The sequence below is a fragment of the Bos indicus x Bos taurus genome, unplaced genomic scaffold, assembly GCF_003369695.1.
Source record: "Bos indicus x Bos taurus breed Angus x Brahman F1 hybrid unplaced genomic scaffold, Bos_hybrid_MaternalHap_v2.0 tig00003407_arrow_arrow_1_114999, whole genome shotgun sequence".
Classification (NCBI taxonomy): domain Eukaryota; kingdom Metazoa; phylum Chordata; class Mammalia; order Artiodactyla; family Bovidae; genus Bos; species Bos indicus x Bos taurus.
The window spans coordinates 77,427-92,217 of record NW_020867659.1 but is presented as its reverse complement, the minus strand read 5'-3'; the positions used below and the strand labels follow the sequence as shown (position 1 = coordinate 92,217).

The 14,791-nt window shown below is 40.6% G+C and overlaps 2 long non-coding RNA genes across 2 annotated transcripts in view; one reads left to right on the top strand and one right to left on the bottom strand.

Annotated features, from left to right (window-relative positions):
• Window positions 1–1,753: 1,753 nt before the first annotated feature.
• The window catches only part of LOC113889006, a 66,668-nt gene continuing 53,630 nt past the window's right edge, over window positions 1,754–14,791 (bottom strand). The window contains exon 2 of the long non-coding RNA XR_003510135.1: window positions 1,754–2,173. This is a non-coding gene — a long non-coding RNA (uncharacterized LOC113889006). The remainder of the gene's footprint in view (window positions 2,174–14,791) is intronic.
• Window positions 2,168–5,210, top strand: LOC113889005. Its single transcript, XR_003510134.1, has 2 exons — window positions 2,168–3,132; window positions 3,460–5,210. It is a non-coding gene; the product is annotated as an uncharacterized LOC113889005 (long non-coding RNA).

Below are 14,791 nucleotides of genomic sequence, written 5' to 3'. Positions count from 1 at the left end.
AGAATCGGCACATTTGCTGAGCAATGCTCACTCGTGTTTATTGTTGCAGCCCCAACAAATGTCTGGAACTGTTCTCCTCCCCCCAAAAGAAAAAGTTAAAGGGATAAAGAGAAATTTAACAGAGACCTGGGGAGGGAACTCTTCTAGGTTTATAGCTCCATACAGAACATAAAGGCAGGACTTCAGGATCTTGTAAATCAAAAGTGATTATTTATAAAGAGACTCATTTTCTGATGTTCTTCAGCCCAGCCAGGGAGGCCACAGGGATGACAGGAATGCCAAAAGAGATTAATTGCTCTCTAGTCGCCAGCTTTTCTCTTTGCTCATACCATTAGTTGAGACCCAAGAAAAGCAAAAAAAGAAAAAACAAAAACCAAAACCTAAGAGCCGTTTTCTTGCCAGCTTGAGTTATGAGGCAATGCTACTGTTCACCAAATCACCCAACCATTGTACAAGAAAAACAATCCCGTTGGTTCTTGCATAGGGAGACCCGAAAACCACGGCTTCAAAAATCCCCCCTGAGAGCCATATGTGATTATGATAAATTAGATTTCAGTGGTTTAAAAAAAATCTTTCTCCTTTGGAGACTTGGGGAATAAGCTTATTAAAGAAGGCTCGGGAAGAACCTCACTGGGGTGAGTCGCTGTGTTAAAGCTGTTCATGGAAATGATTTGCTTCAAGGGAACCTGGTAACTCTAAGAGGACAGAGCTGGACATTCTGAGTGATTGAAGGAGGGCAGAAACTCCCAGAAGGGATATGGTCATCAGAACCCAGGTCTTTTGAAGGCTATGAACATGTCCCAGGAAAATTTAGTCGTCGTTTAAGGAGCAGGAAGGAGGTAGAGAGGCAAACCGGTGCTGCAAATCCTGGCTGATACCATAAATTATTCTCTATGACCAGTTCTGCTTTGGTTACATACTCTTAATTTGAAACCATGGATTTTAAATTATCTGGCCAACTTCATAATATTTAAAGTAAGAGTGGTGGCATTCACATCGTGGCCCAAAGACAATTCAGTTCTCCAGAATGATCATCTTGTATTCCATCCAGCTCTCTATACTCAATATTTAGGTTGGACCTGCTGAAAAGATTGTTGAACTCACTTCCCATCCAATGTTAATCCCAGACTAAAATATGGTGTTTCTTGAGTTATTTAAATATTTTCAAATCCCGCTTTGGAAGAGTTTTGCCAGCTCTCAAGTCGATGGAAATGACCTGTGGCTGGATATAATCGATAGCAAACCTTCTGTGTTCTAAGCCTCAAAAAGCTTTCCACTCCTGAGACTGGAAATGCAGTTCTCCTATTTTTAGGAATGGTAGGTGCTTTTGGGGTGGTCTTTTGCGTGGTGATGCAATGTGAACATATTACCTACTTAAGTTTGCCCAATATTCCTTAAATGGTCCATTTAAAATTTCCATTTCACAGGGGACTTCATGTGAGAGGAATATGTCTGAACCATTCAGGTGCTTACATCACATCCATTTGCTAATCACATCTGTCTTTTCCAACATAAGTAACCAAACTGAAAATCCTTATAGATCTCATAAGAGACACAGGCAAAACACTGATCAATGCTTGCCCCATCCCTGAAGGATTAAAAATAATGGTAGTCTTGAAGCTAAGATCAGTTGACTTTGGTTTCAGAAATTGTTTGGGTCACTGCCTATTATTTTTATCTTGTTTGCCAAAATGGCCATTTTGCAAACCCCAGTTTCCCTTTTCTCCCAAAGAAAATCTCTTGAGAAGTCAACTTTAATTCCCTTAGAAATGAGGATTTCAAAATTTATTTTTTCTTTCCTATGACTTGCCTGTAAGGATTTAGCCTTAGCGTTGGATAGGAATGTATGTTCGTCCACTTAAATTTTCCCCCACAGTCTTTGCAAGGCAGGAGAGGCAAGTTCTCTTTCTTTGCAGGAAAACAGTGCTTATTACACATGTAAATTCCCCCAGCCCTTCCCGCCCCCCAGTAGGTTAGAAGCCTGAGATAAGAGGTCTCCATCAGTTCCAGTAGATCTGTTCTTTTTGTCTGCTTTCTTCCCAACAGCTTGAGTACACGGGGCCCTGAAAGTTTCAAGTTGCCTTTTGCACTGGCTGGAATGAGAAAAAAGTGGAAGATGGGCTGCATGGGAGGCATGAGATACATCTTTTCCTTGTTGCTGTTCTTTCTTTTCCTAGAAGGAAGCAGAACAGAGCAAGTAAAACATAAGTGTCTTGAGTTTAAAAAAAAAAACAAGATACTTTCTTGTCATTTCTTTGAGAAGGTGCTTATAATCTGAAGAGATTGCGAGTTAGCCCAAATGTGGCCCTGCCACGAATCTAAGAAAGTAAATGTTACTGGTTTATGTGTGAGTTGATAAAAGGAGAGCTTTGAATCAGGCCAATGAATTTGGGGCTGTTTTTCTGATTATCATGTAGTTTTCATCTCATAGAACACATGACACATTAGTTATTTTCCATTTCCTGTTCTGAACTGTACAAATTTCATTCCATTTTACGTAATTCTAGAAATATCTGACAGATGAGCTGGATTTTTTCCCAAATTTCAGACTCTTCAGCAAAGGATTTCACTTTATGAAAAAGAATAACACAGAAAAGAAAAAGAAAAAAAAAAAAAAGTAAAGCAGGCTCTGCCTATTCTCTTCTGCTGAAAAATGAAGAAGGAAAAAACCTTCACACGAACTGGATTGAGATGAAAAACCCTTTGAGGAAATTGAGATTCCAGGGACCGTGAGCAAATTGGATGCCATTTGTTGAACAGAACGTCCCTGCAAAGCCAGGGAATATTTCTAGAAAATCAGCGATCCGTGTCATGGGCTGACACATTGGAGAAAGCCGAGTGGCAGGAAAGGGGGGTAATTAACCCTCCTTGCGGCCACATTTGGGAGACTTATGAGTAACCATTGACATCTCTGCCCTTGTTAGGAGCTGTCTGCCTGCCTTTGCCCACTGTGAGCCTCACCATCTTTGGGCCATTCGCAGCCACCTCCAAGGTGGACCCTGGCTCTGCATTTGAAGGAAAAGCCCTCTCTCTAGTTCCCCTTTTTGGCTGCATCAAAAGAAGCACAATGTGGAACTGGTCCAAGACGGGGCATTCTCTGCTCCACTGAACTTATTCATGAGAAGGAAGTGTGTAAGTATGCCTGGTAGGAACTGAAACAGCATCTGAAGCCCATCACTTCAACACGTATCCCCTTTATCAGCTTAAGTTAAATATATTGGGCATGAGGCTCTCTGTTAGGGAGAACAGTGCCGAATCTGTTCCACTGTTACCTGTCTTTCTGCTTCACTATGGTTTTCATAGTAAAGTGAGTCTCCTTCCTGGGAGAAATGGGGCTTTTGATTAGGCTTTTAAACATGAGTGATCCATTGTAATCTCGTATGATTGAGACACAAAAATGGAAGTTTGAGCAGGGCACAGTAGGAGCAAGAGAGCTTAAATCAGCCTCTTCTCTTGTAGTCCTCAACCGACCTTCTTCTGCTTGAATACGTAATCCACCTCAGAACCCTCGTCTTCCAGAAGTTTGCCTTGATTTAAGTGGATGTGAGAGAAAAGTCCAGTCCATTCTCAGCTAAGCTCACAAGCAGCTGGACTTAAAACTCCTTTGTTTCTTAGGGAGAAACTTCCCTTATGGCCTTGTGGCAGCATGGGGAAGCTTGCAACTCTTAGGAGACAATCTTCTCTGGGAAGCCTTCCATATTAATGAAGAATTGAGTAATATTGTCCATAGAAATAGACAATTAGAGCTTAATTGACAAACCAAAGAAAAAATGTGATTGAAAACTGATTGACAGACCCCAAACTATCACTCTCTAACATTTCCTACTGCCTGTGAGTCTGTCCCAAGCCCTTTGGATATTCAATTGGTGTCAAAATGATTATGTAACAGATGGCCTAAGGGACCAGTTCTGGGCTAGTGTTTCCAGCTTATAGTCAGATAATGAGGCTTAGGTCATCGTCATTCCCTAAATGAGCCCTCAGCATCATTCTTTGGGGCCTGACCCAAGCTAACTGTCTCAAAGATATGTGCAAAGTTATCTCCACTAAAAGGAGACTCTAAAAGTCTATGCCTTAGGTATGTTGCCTCGGCACACATACACACTCACACACCCATACACTGCACACACACATACACTGCATGCACAGAAATTTATATTGCAGCTCTACAAGACATTAGAAACACTAGGAAACGGTTGCATAAATGATCCTTGTAATGCATTCTCATGCTACCAAACACTCCTTATTGCAAATGATAGCCCTGGAAAATGGTTATATTAGCTTATTTTGAAATTTCTTAAATTGTGAAATGAATACTACTCACTGAACAAAATGATGTGAAAGTATCTGAACTTCATAAAGAACCTGTTTCTCTCAACTCCCATTCCCGCACCTCAGGGATGACTGTTACTATTAATAATAGTAATAGTTTTCTGTTTCTTCCATGCTGTTTTCTCTCTGTGTTATCAAAACATACATATCTATAGGGATTTTTTCTTTTACAAAAATTGGATATTATATATATGTATATATTTTTTTTCCTTATAACTTGCTTTATTCAGCAGTGTGTCCAGGACATCCTTCCATGTCAGAACATTTCAGTGTAACAGTACCATGTTCATTCTAATGCCTACATAGTACCCGGTTATATGAGTGTGCCATGGATTGTTTAGATAGTCCCTATTTGTAGATATTTAGATTGTTTCCAGTTTTGTTATTACTATAAGTAAGGCATTAGTGAATGCCTGAAAGCACTTAAGCAAGTGTTTGTGAGTAATTGTCAGGTCAAAGTGTATGCTCAGTTTTAATCTTGGCAAAAACTGTCAAATTGTCCTTCCAAAAAAAGTATCAGTTTACACTTCCACCATATATGTATGCATGTCCATTTCTAATTCCTTCACTAAAAGTATTCTTAATCGCTGTATTCATGGGCCAGTTTACTAGAGGAAATCCTATTTCAGTTGTGCTGTGAGAGTTTCCTGTTACTGGAGTGTATTTTCAATTACTTTTAATTCAATTGTATTTCTCCAGTGAATTGGCTATTTTTCAGTTGGGTTGCTTGTCTTATTGATTTGCAAAAGCTTATTTATTAACATTTTGTTATTTCAAATGTTGTTATTAACCTTTTGTATTTCACGTATTGTTTTCCCAGTCTGCCATTTCACTCAAACTTTGTATAAGCCATATTTTCCCATATAGAAGTTTTAAATTTTTGTGTAGTCAGATCTGTCACTCATTTCCTTTATGGCTTGTGGATTTCTTCTTATTCCTAAGAAGGTCTTTCCTACTCCATATTCTTATATTTTTTTCTACTGCTTCTATAGTTTGGGGTTTTACCCATAGTTCTCTCTTCTACCTGAACTTTATATTCATGCTTGGTGCACAGTGAGGCTTCCCAGGTGGCTCGGTGGTAGAGAATCCACCTGCCAATGAAGGAGAAAAAGGTCCAATCCCTGGGTCAGGAATATCCCCTGGAGAAGGGCATGGCAGCCCCACTCCAGTATTCTTGCCTGGAAAACCCCATGGACAGAGGAGCCAGCCTGGCAGACTACAGTCGATGGGGACACAAAGAGTCAGACACGACTGAGCATGCACGCACACACATGGTGTGCAAGAGGGAACTAATTTTTTATCTCTGGGTAGTAGTTTCATGACTGTTATTTTTGTTCATCTTTATACTTCTGTTTATTCCAAAGATTTCACAATTGGCAATATTACTTTGACAACAGGAAAAAGTCCTTTGAAGTAAGAGGAAATCAGGATTCCCATATTGTGCTGTTGAGTTCTAGAGAAGAGTAGGTATAGGAATGGAAGAAGCAAAATGAGGGGAAAAAATAACAGAAAAAACTTCAAGAAATGTGTAAGGATCATAAAGTTTCATGTCGCTCCTTGCTGCCTGATACTGTTGTACCCAAGGAAGCCAAGGTTTTTTCTCACTCATGGGCTGGTTTGAGTATAAGCATGTTGGTCAAGGCAGATGCTCGGTAGCCTGTTTGCTCTCGCATTTTAGGCATCAGGATGGAATGAGGGGTGATGCTATTATGGTCAAAGACACTCACTCAACTGGTGTAGAATCTGAGGAGGTCTGGAGGAAATGCTTTCAAAGCAGAAAGCTGTTTGCACAAGGAAAAGTAGAAGTGGGTGCTGCCGCTTGCTAGTAGCTAATTAGCCAGAGTTACCTTGCTCTCACAGGAGGGAAAACCTGCTCAGGAACCCGGGAAATATGGACAGTGCCATCATAGTGAATGAATGAGCCATTTATGGCTTATATAAAAGTTTGTTCCTGTCCAAAAGCAGCGAGGATGGAGATCTTTAGCTGGGAAAGTGTCTTTCTATAATTCCATTATGCTCAATTGTTAAAGTTGTAGTCAAAAGAGGCCAGGAAGTTCTTTTGAAGTTCAAAGAAGCATAATATTCAGTGCATAATATTCATGCAAATGTAGGACAAAATGAGCTGAAGAGTTTGCCTCTTTTGGCACATCTGACTTAGGTAATGAACTATTGATCAAAGTGAGGTAGAATAATTGAGTTGTTAAGAATATTTAATTATATATTTCAAATGAACCAGCCTGTGCCAAGGCTGGCAAAAGTCCTTGGGAGAGAAATGGTTGGTGTATTTCATGGCTTCTGTGCCTGCTTTATAAGATGGGTTAGCTGGATCTTCCAAGGGACTAGATTCTCACTCATTTTTCTCCTTTGGAGAAAAGCTTCTAACATTTGTATTTGGCTGAAAATGGGCCTCTGAACTTCCCAGGAAGGATGAGTCCCCAAAAGATTGCAGAGAAGGAAGAAGATAGTGAAATTTTGAGACACAGGAAGCATGGTCTTATGGAGCCTACCCAGAGCCTCTTTATTGTGAAAGTCAAGGGCTTGAGTCCTTCACCTCCAGGTTATCACTTGGACATTCGAGGTGATTATTTGACAAGACAAAGAAATGAGCAGAAGAATAGATGTATTCACGTCTTAGAAGTTCAGATAGGTAGAAGTAGAGTAAATGAGAATGCTTTAAAATTAGCTTAATGCCTTTCAAGGTATATTCTTAATTATTTGTTATGTTGGGAGGGACCAGTGGTGTTGGCTATGGAAACTCTGGAGTCCACTTTGATCCAAACCCCAGATCCACAACTTCCTTACTTTGGGAATGTTGCTTAATCTCTCCAGCTTTAGTGCTCTTATCAGTACAGTAGGGGAAATAATAGTGTATTGATTGTAAACATGGTCATCTAAAGACTCGATCATATTGTGCACACAGAGGGCTGTGTGACAGTGGCTGGCACACAGTTTTTAATGAATGGTAGCTTCCCTGATGGCTCAGACAGTAAAGAATCTGCCTCTAGTGCAGGAGACCCGGGTTTGATCCTCGGGTCAGAAGGATCCCCTGGAGAAGGGAATGTCAACCCACTCCAGTATTCTTGCTTGGAGATTCCATGGACAGGGGAGCCTGGCAGGCTACAGTCCATGGGGTTGCAGAGTCAGACACGACTGAGTGACTAACATACGCACACACAGCAATTAAAGTAACTCTCTTACAGGCCCAATGATATTATTACCTTAATTTTCAAATGAGAAACTTGAAACTGAGTGAGGCCAAGTGACTTTGTACAAAGCCAGACAGCAAATCCAGGGCAGCACCAGAATGAAAACCCAGGTCTCCAGATCCGCTGTTCTGTTCACAACACCAGTTTGTGTCTAGCAGTTCTTTGAGGAAGCCAGTGCCTTCTCTTGAATAGAAGCCCAGTGCTTTGCACATGTGGAGAAGGAAATAGCAACCTACTCCTGTATTCTACCCTGGCGAATCCCATGGACAGAGGATCCTGACAGGCTACAGTCCATGGGGTCCCAAAGAGTCGGACACAACTGAAGTGACTTAGCATGGCATGCACAGCTTTGCACATGGCAGCCACTTAACATGTGAGATGATCTGAGTAGATGAATAAAGAACTTTGTAATCAGAATTCCAAAGACAGGCAGTATACTATTTGGGAGTTAAAAGATAGAGTCTAGGACTAAAGTTATTCTGGAACCTAAATAAGCTAAGCCAAAGGAAATGTGTGAGGGAGGCTAAAAATATGTGCCTTTATGTGCATGCTTCTTAGATTTCCCTGACTTATCAGAAGGATTGGAATGCCCTCATAGTCGAATGGAGAGTGAACTGTGCTCTAAGTCAGGAGACCTGGCTTCTGGTCAGTTCTATTGCTCACTGTGTGGTGTTGGTTGAGTCATTCACGCTCTCTCTGAACTAAAGATTCTCTACTCTCTGAGAGGAATTCTTCCCTTCTGGACAGCAAACTAAAGGATGGGAGAATAAGGGGTTGTGCAGCGGGGAGGGCAGGGGAAACCAGAAAAATGAAAGTGGAAGTGTTAGTCCCTCAGTCACGTCCAACTCTTTGGACCCCATAGACTGTAGTCTGCAAGGCTCTTCTGTCCATGAGATTCTCCAGGCAAGAATACTGGAATGGGTTGCCATTTCCTCCTCCAGGGGATCTTCCCGACCCAGGGATTGAACCTGTCTCCTGAATTGCAGGCACATTCGTTACTGTCTGAGGCATCAGGGAAACCAAGGCTCTGTCTTTAGTATTTGGAGCACACCTGGACTTTTATCATTGTCACAAGGTCTTTGCAAAAAGCGTTTTACTCATTTAAGATTTATAGCGTGCTACTTCCCAAAAGAGTAGATATAGGTTATATATGAAAGAATGGGATTCCCTGGTAGATCAGCTGGTAAGGAATCCACCTGCAATGCAGGAGACCCTGGTTCAATTCCTGGGTTGGGAAGATCCCCTGGGGAAGTGATAGGCTACCCACTACAGTATTCTTGGGCTTCCCTGGTGACTCAGATGGTAAAGAATCCACCTGCAGTGTGAGAGACCTGGGATCAATCCCTGGGTTGGGAAGATCCCCTGGAGGAGGGCATGGGAACCTGCTCCAGCATTCTTGCCAGGAGAATCCCCATGGACAAAGGCACCTGGCAGGCTACAGTCCATGGGGTCACAAAGAGTCGGACACCCAGCGCATCACAGCATATATGAAAGAATAGTTGCAAGATAACTTTTTAAAAGCTGAAGCAAAAAATAGAGGCCATCTGACCAAAGTAGAAAGGGTAGATATTTTTAACACCTGATTTGGTATCATGAGGCTTCCCAGGTGGCTCAGTGGTAAAAAATCCACCTGCAATGCAGGAGATACAAGAGATGTGGGTTCCATCCCTGGGTCAGGAAGATCCCCTGGAGAAGGAAATGGCAACCCACTCCAGTGTTCTTGGCTGGAAAATTCCATCGACAGAGGGGCCTGGTGGGCTGTAGTTTATGGGGTCTCAGAGAGTCAGATACAATTGAGTGACTGAGCATGCACAAAGGTTGATACATTACAGGATTCATGTTTCTAAGTTGGTGTATGCTTCCTGAAAAGATAAAAAGAGAAGCTTTCCATTGGTTGGCAAGAGAAAGGTACAATTTCATCTACCTCCCACTTATTCAAATGGTATTCATGATGGGATGTTTGCAGAAAGTACATTTTGGGTGGTACAAAATAATCTTGGTTTCATAGAAGAAAGAAGAATCATATTTGGCATTTCTCTATTAACCCTCTGTAAAGGAATAGGGCAAACATTAAATTATAGCTCAATATAAGTTTTTTTATAAGTGCTAAGTTAATGTAGTCCAGATAGTTTACCTTTGAATGATATAAGCTAATCGAAGGCTAGAACGCAGAAATGTTATACATATGGTTGTTTAATATGTCTAGTAGACTGCATTGTCAATTATCAGATACCCTAAGCAAAGTTTACATCAACGTGATTTTTTTCTATTTAAAAATAGATGTCATTTTTCAACATTCAGAAGAAAATAAAAGTATTAGAGAAACAAAAGTCATTGGTAATCTCAACATTTATGTTAATCATGGTTAATTGGTATATAGACTTAGAGTCTTTTTTTTTTTTTTTTTTGCAGCTACACACACACACACACTCATATGTGAGCCTCCATGGTGGCTCAGATGGTAAAGAATCTGCCTGCAATGCCAGAGACCCAAGTTCTATCCCTGGGTTGGGAAGATCCCCTGGAAAAAGAAATAGCAACCCACTCCAGTATTCTTGTCTGGGAAATCCCATGGATAGAGGAGCCTGGTGGGCTACAGTCTATGGGGATCACAAAAGAGTTGGACATGACTTAGCAGCTAAATGACAACAACAACACAAAAATTATTTTATAAAAATGAAGCACTCAGGCAGGGTATGTGCCCAGTAGTGGGATTACTGGGTCATATGGTAGTTTATTTCTAGTGTTTTGAAAAGAATCTCTATACTGTTCTCCATAGTGGCTGTGCCAGTTTACATTACCACTAACAGTACAGGGGGGCTCCCTTTCCTCCACATCCTCTGCAGCATTTATTGTTTATAGATTTTTTTTTTATGATGCCCATTCTGATTGGAGTGAGATGATACATCACTGTAGTTTTGATTTGCATTTCTCTAATAATGAGCAGTGTTAAGCATTTTTCCATGTGTTTATTGGCTATCTGGGTGTCCTCTTTGGAGAAGTATGTGTTTAGGTCTTCTGCCCATTTTTTGATTGAGTTGTTTGTTTTTCTGATATTGAGCTGCATGAGCCATAATTCAAAAAGACACATGTACCCCAGTGTTCATTGCAGCACTATTTACAATTGCCAGGACATGGAATCAACCTAGATGTACATTGACAGATGAATGGATAAAGAAGTTGTGGTACATATGTACAATGGAATATTACTCAGACATAAAAAGGAGCAAGCTTGAGTCAGTTCTAGTGAGGTGGATGAACCTAGAGCCTGTTACACAGAGTGAAGTAAGTCAGAAAGAGAAAAAGAAATATCATATATTAATGCATATGTATAGAATCTAGAAAATAATACTGATTAACCTATCTGCAGGGCAGGAATAGAGATGCAGACTTAGAGAGCATACTTGTGGACAGAGCAGGGGAAGGAGAGCGTGGAATGCACTGATAAAATACTGTTGAAATATATACATTACCATATATAAATAAGCCAGCTAGGTGGAAGTTGCTGTATAACATGGGGAGCTCAACCCAGTGCTCTGTGACGACTTAGAGGGGTGGGAGGGAGGCTCAAGAGGAGGGGACGTATGTATATTTATGGCTGATTCACACTGGTGAATGGCAGAAATCAACACAGCATTGTAAAGCAATTATCCTCCTATTAAAAATTTTTTAAATGAAGCACTGATTCATCATGGATTCTCTAAAGTGCACCTGTAGTGGAGATTTAGCCTATGTTGTCTGAAGTGAAAACTGGATAAGTTAGGTATCAGTTGTGGGGCACACAAAGTTGTTTCTGTTGTGAAAAGTTCAAGAGCACAACTTAAATTCTTGACCAAATAGTAAGTAAACCTCCTTTAGCAGAGATTTGTGCAGCTGAGGTGCTGATAGAAAGAACAATTTGTTTTTTTCAGACAAGAGATTTAATTTTTTGCCCAAAGTCCTATGCCAGATGACAAGAGATTATTTTAGCCAGAAAAATTATTCAGATCAGGTTTCACCAGTTGAGCAGCCTTTCTGTAAAAGTATCTCCCATGGCCTTGAGAATACCACCAAGTCTCAGTTATCCATGTTAATGGGAGATAGAAGGGCACAATGAAGTGAAATTTCATGGAAAATCTTCATTTCTCAACTTAGCCAATGATGTTGCCTTGCTCAACTCTCAAACCTCTTCGAAATATGGACCTTTTCTTCTCATTGAGTTTGCCCACCTGCTAGTAGAAAAGCTAGTAGAAAAGGCAGGTAGTGGGAAGCCCAGGCTGTGCATAGGTCACTCAATATATATTAAGTTGAATTAATTTTGGACAAATGATCCAACAAGTAGGAATAAGATAATTAACTACCAGATAAAGAGAAATAAGCTGTATACTCAAAAGTGAAGGACTTGGGTTTTTCTTGACTTTCTGCTTTCACTGGGTTCAGTAGCCTGAAAATGACGTCTTAAAGCCCTGAGGAATTCTGACTGAGACTTCAGTTCTAGAAACCCAATTTCCAGAGAAATAGGACATTTTTTTTCTGTAATGACTGCTCCATCATGCCCTTTGTCCTGCTTCAAGTTAGATAAATGTCAGAAGAGAAGTACTTATGCTTTTAATTTTTTCTTCACTATTATAGTAGCCTTTAAAAAAATACTCCAAAAGGAATTTGTTTACTTGATTTGTCCTCTTATATAATGAACAGCAAAGATTCATCTCTCCCTGTCCACTGACTGTGTGTGTTATAATAAAATAAATATTATTGTAGTACTTAACATGATGATGTGTCTACAGTAATAGCTCTTATCGAAAACTGTTCATGGGAACGTTTCTTGCCTTTAGACTGGTGATGAAGTTATTGAACTTTTGACCTGGTGCTCGGTGCTAGACAGTAATGGTTGGGGAAAACATTGATGGCATAGAAGCACATCTTTGTTGTTTACTTTTTGTCATCATTTCTGTTAACAGGGGCCCTTAAAGTATCAGGGATTATCACTTTCAATTAGGGCCACATGAACCCATTTGAAAAATAGCTGTGATGATACAGGTTGAAGGTCCATCTCAAATGTTCATTGAAATTCCCTTGGGACCAAGTTCTACTCTACAGATACCATGAGTCAGTGGTAAGTCATGAAGTCTCTGGACTTCGCAGGTGGCTCAGTGGTAAAGAATCTGCCAGTGCAGGAGCCATAGGAGACAAGGGTTCAATGCCTGGGTTGGGAAAATCCCTTGGAGATGGAATATGGCAACCCACTCCAGTACTCTTGCCTGGGAGATCCCATGGACAAAGGAACTCAGCAGGCCACAGTCCATGGAGTCACAAAGAGTTGGACATGACTGAGAGACTGAGCACTTGAAGTCTCCAGATGGTATCACTCAGGTACTGGCAAGTGATAAGTTTACTTTGCTTACTTGCGTCTCCTTCAAGTTGGTGAGGTATCACTGTTTCAATAAAATCAACTCACTTGTGCTTCTTGTCCAAGATAATATACTGGAACTTGAGGTGTGGTCAATGTTGCTGTGTAACTCATGAAAGTTTTTTAAAGTTCAGACTTACAAGAATGTGCTGAAATGGACTTTATCATAGTTTCTGAAAATTGAGCATTGTTCCATGCACTCATGGAGAAATCAGCTGTAATTCAGCTAAGCACCCAATCTTGGACAACCATGGTAAAACATGTCTTAAAGATTATAGTTAAAAAAATATATATATAGTGTTTACTTTTGCTATGTAGTTGAAATCAGTGTCAGTAATTGCAGAAGTGTTGTTTTATAGCACCAGTGATATTACCGTTTAGCTCCTTGTCTCTGCCTTCAGTTCCTGAATTTGCTCCTTCCAGGAATTTGTGGATTTCTCTTTGGAGCATAATTAGCCAAATCCCATGTTGCTGAGGTAATGAGACCAGAGTACTTGATGCAAACCACTATGTTTGCATTTATGGTCAGGTTTTGATGCATAGTTAGTTTTTGAGTGAGATGTTTTCATCCTCAAGATGCATAGTTGGGAAGACACTAGTATGGTGCTAGTGGTAAAGAACCCGCCTGCCAATGCAGGAGACATAAGAGATGTAAGTTCAATCCCTGGGTCAGGAAGATCCCCTGGAGGAGAGCATGGCAACCCACTCCAGTATTCTTGCCTGGAGAATCCCATGGACAGTGGAGCCTGGCGGGATATAGTCCACGGGGTCGCACAGAGTCGGACACGACTGAAGCAACTTAGACCTTGACCTAGTATTGTAATGTGAGATAAATGCCATGTATTGTGAGAAAAATGTTGATGGGTATAAAGAGAATGAAAAAGAACTTTTAGCTGAGTTACTCTTCTCTTCCCATCTCTATTTCATAGCTCTTGGAAGCATAGGCACTATGTCATACTTTATAGTCTGTCCTTGAGATAAATACCAAAAAATGCAAAATGAAGTCTTCCAGTTGTATCGTTTCCTATAGTCATTTGAGTATGACGTGTCTTCACTACGGACAACACCTGATTCTTTAAAAGGTGAGCAAAGCTGTGTTTCCAGGTAGGGTGGGAAGGGTGGTTTGAGAAAAAGTTAGGCAAGAATGTGTGGAAGCCCTTTATTTTTTAAGTTCTAAAAGTGGGTGACATGCACTTTACACTCATGTAGCAGGACAGGCAAAATGCTACTGTGGTTTCAGTCCTTGGTTCTGAGGCCAGCCTTCTTAGATTTGAATCCCACCTCCATACCTTGACTACTTAGGTCAACTTAGGCAAGTTACCAAACCTCCCTGTGCCTCATGTCTAAAATGGGGCTAATAATGGGATCTAGCTTGTAGGGTTGTGGTAAGAATTTTTGAATTCATGGATGTAAAACCCTTAGCTTATAAGACATGTTCAACAAATTTTGTTGTTATTTTTCTTATTACTGTTATCATCATGCTCAAATGGCTCAGTGTTCTTCAGGACCTGGTTTCTTGGCTTCTTTTTACCTTTATCTTCTACCTCCTTATCCTTGAGCCAAATTTGGAGCAGGCAAATTCAGATCAGTCAGTTTCACACATTGTCTAACAGTACCCTGTCTAGAGGCTGAATTTGGGGCAAACAGAATCTGTTGGCTGAAACAAGTTATTTGGATCATCTGTGGTTGTCATGAATAGTGGTGAGCTCAGATATATTGAAAGGATCCATTTAAGAGTTTCTGTAAAGAAATCTATTTTAAAGATATTTTAGAGAGGTGATAGCAACGTGTTTAACAGCTGTAGATAAAGAATACCCTCCTTGTGGCATTGGTGTATACCGTTCCTTTGGAAATTGACTTGCCTGTA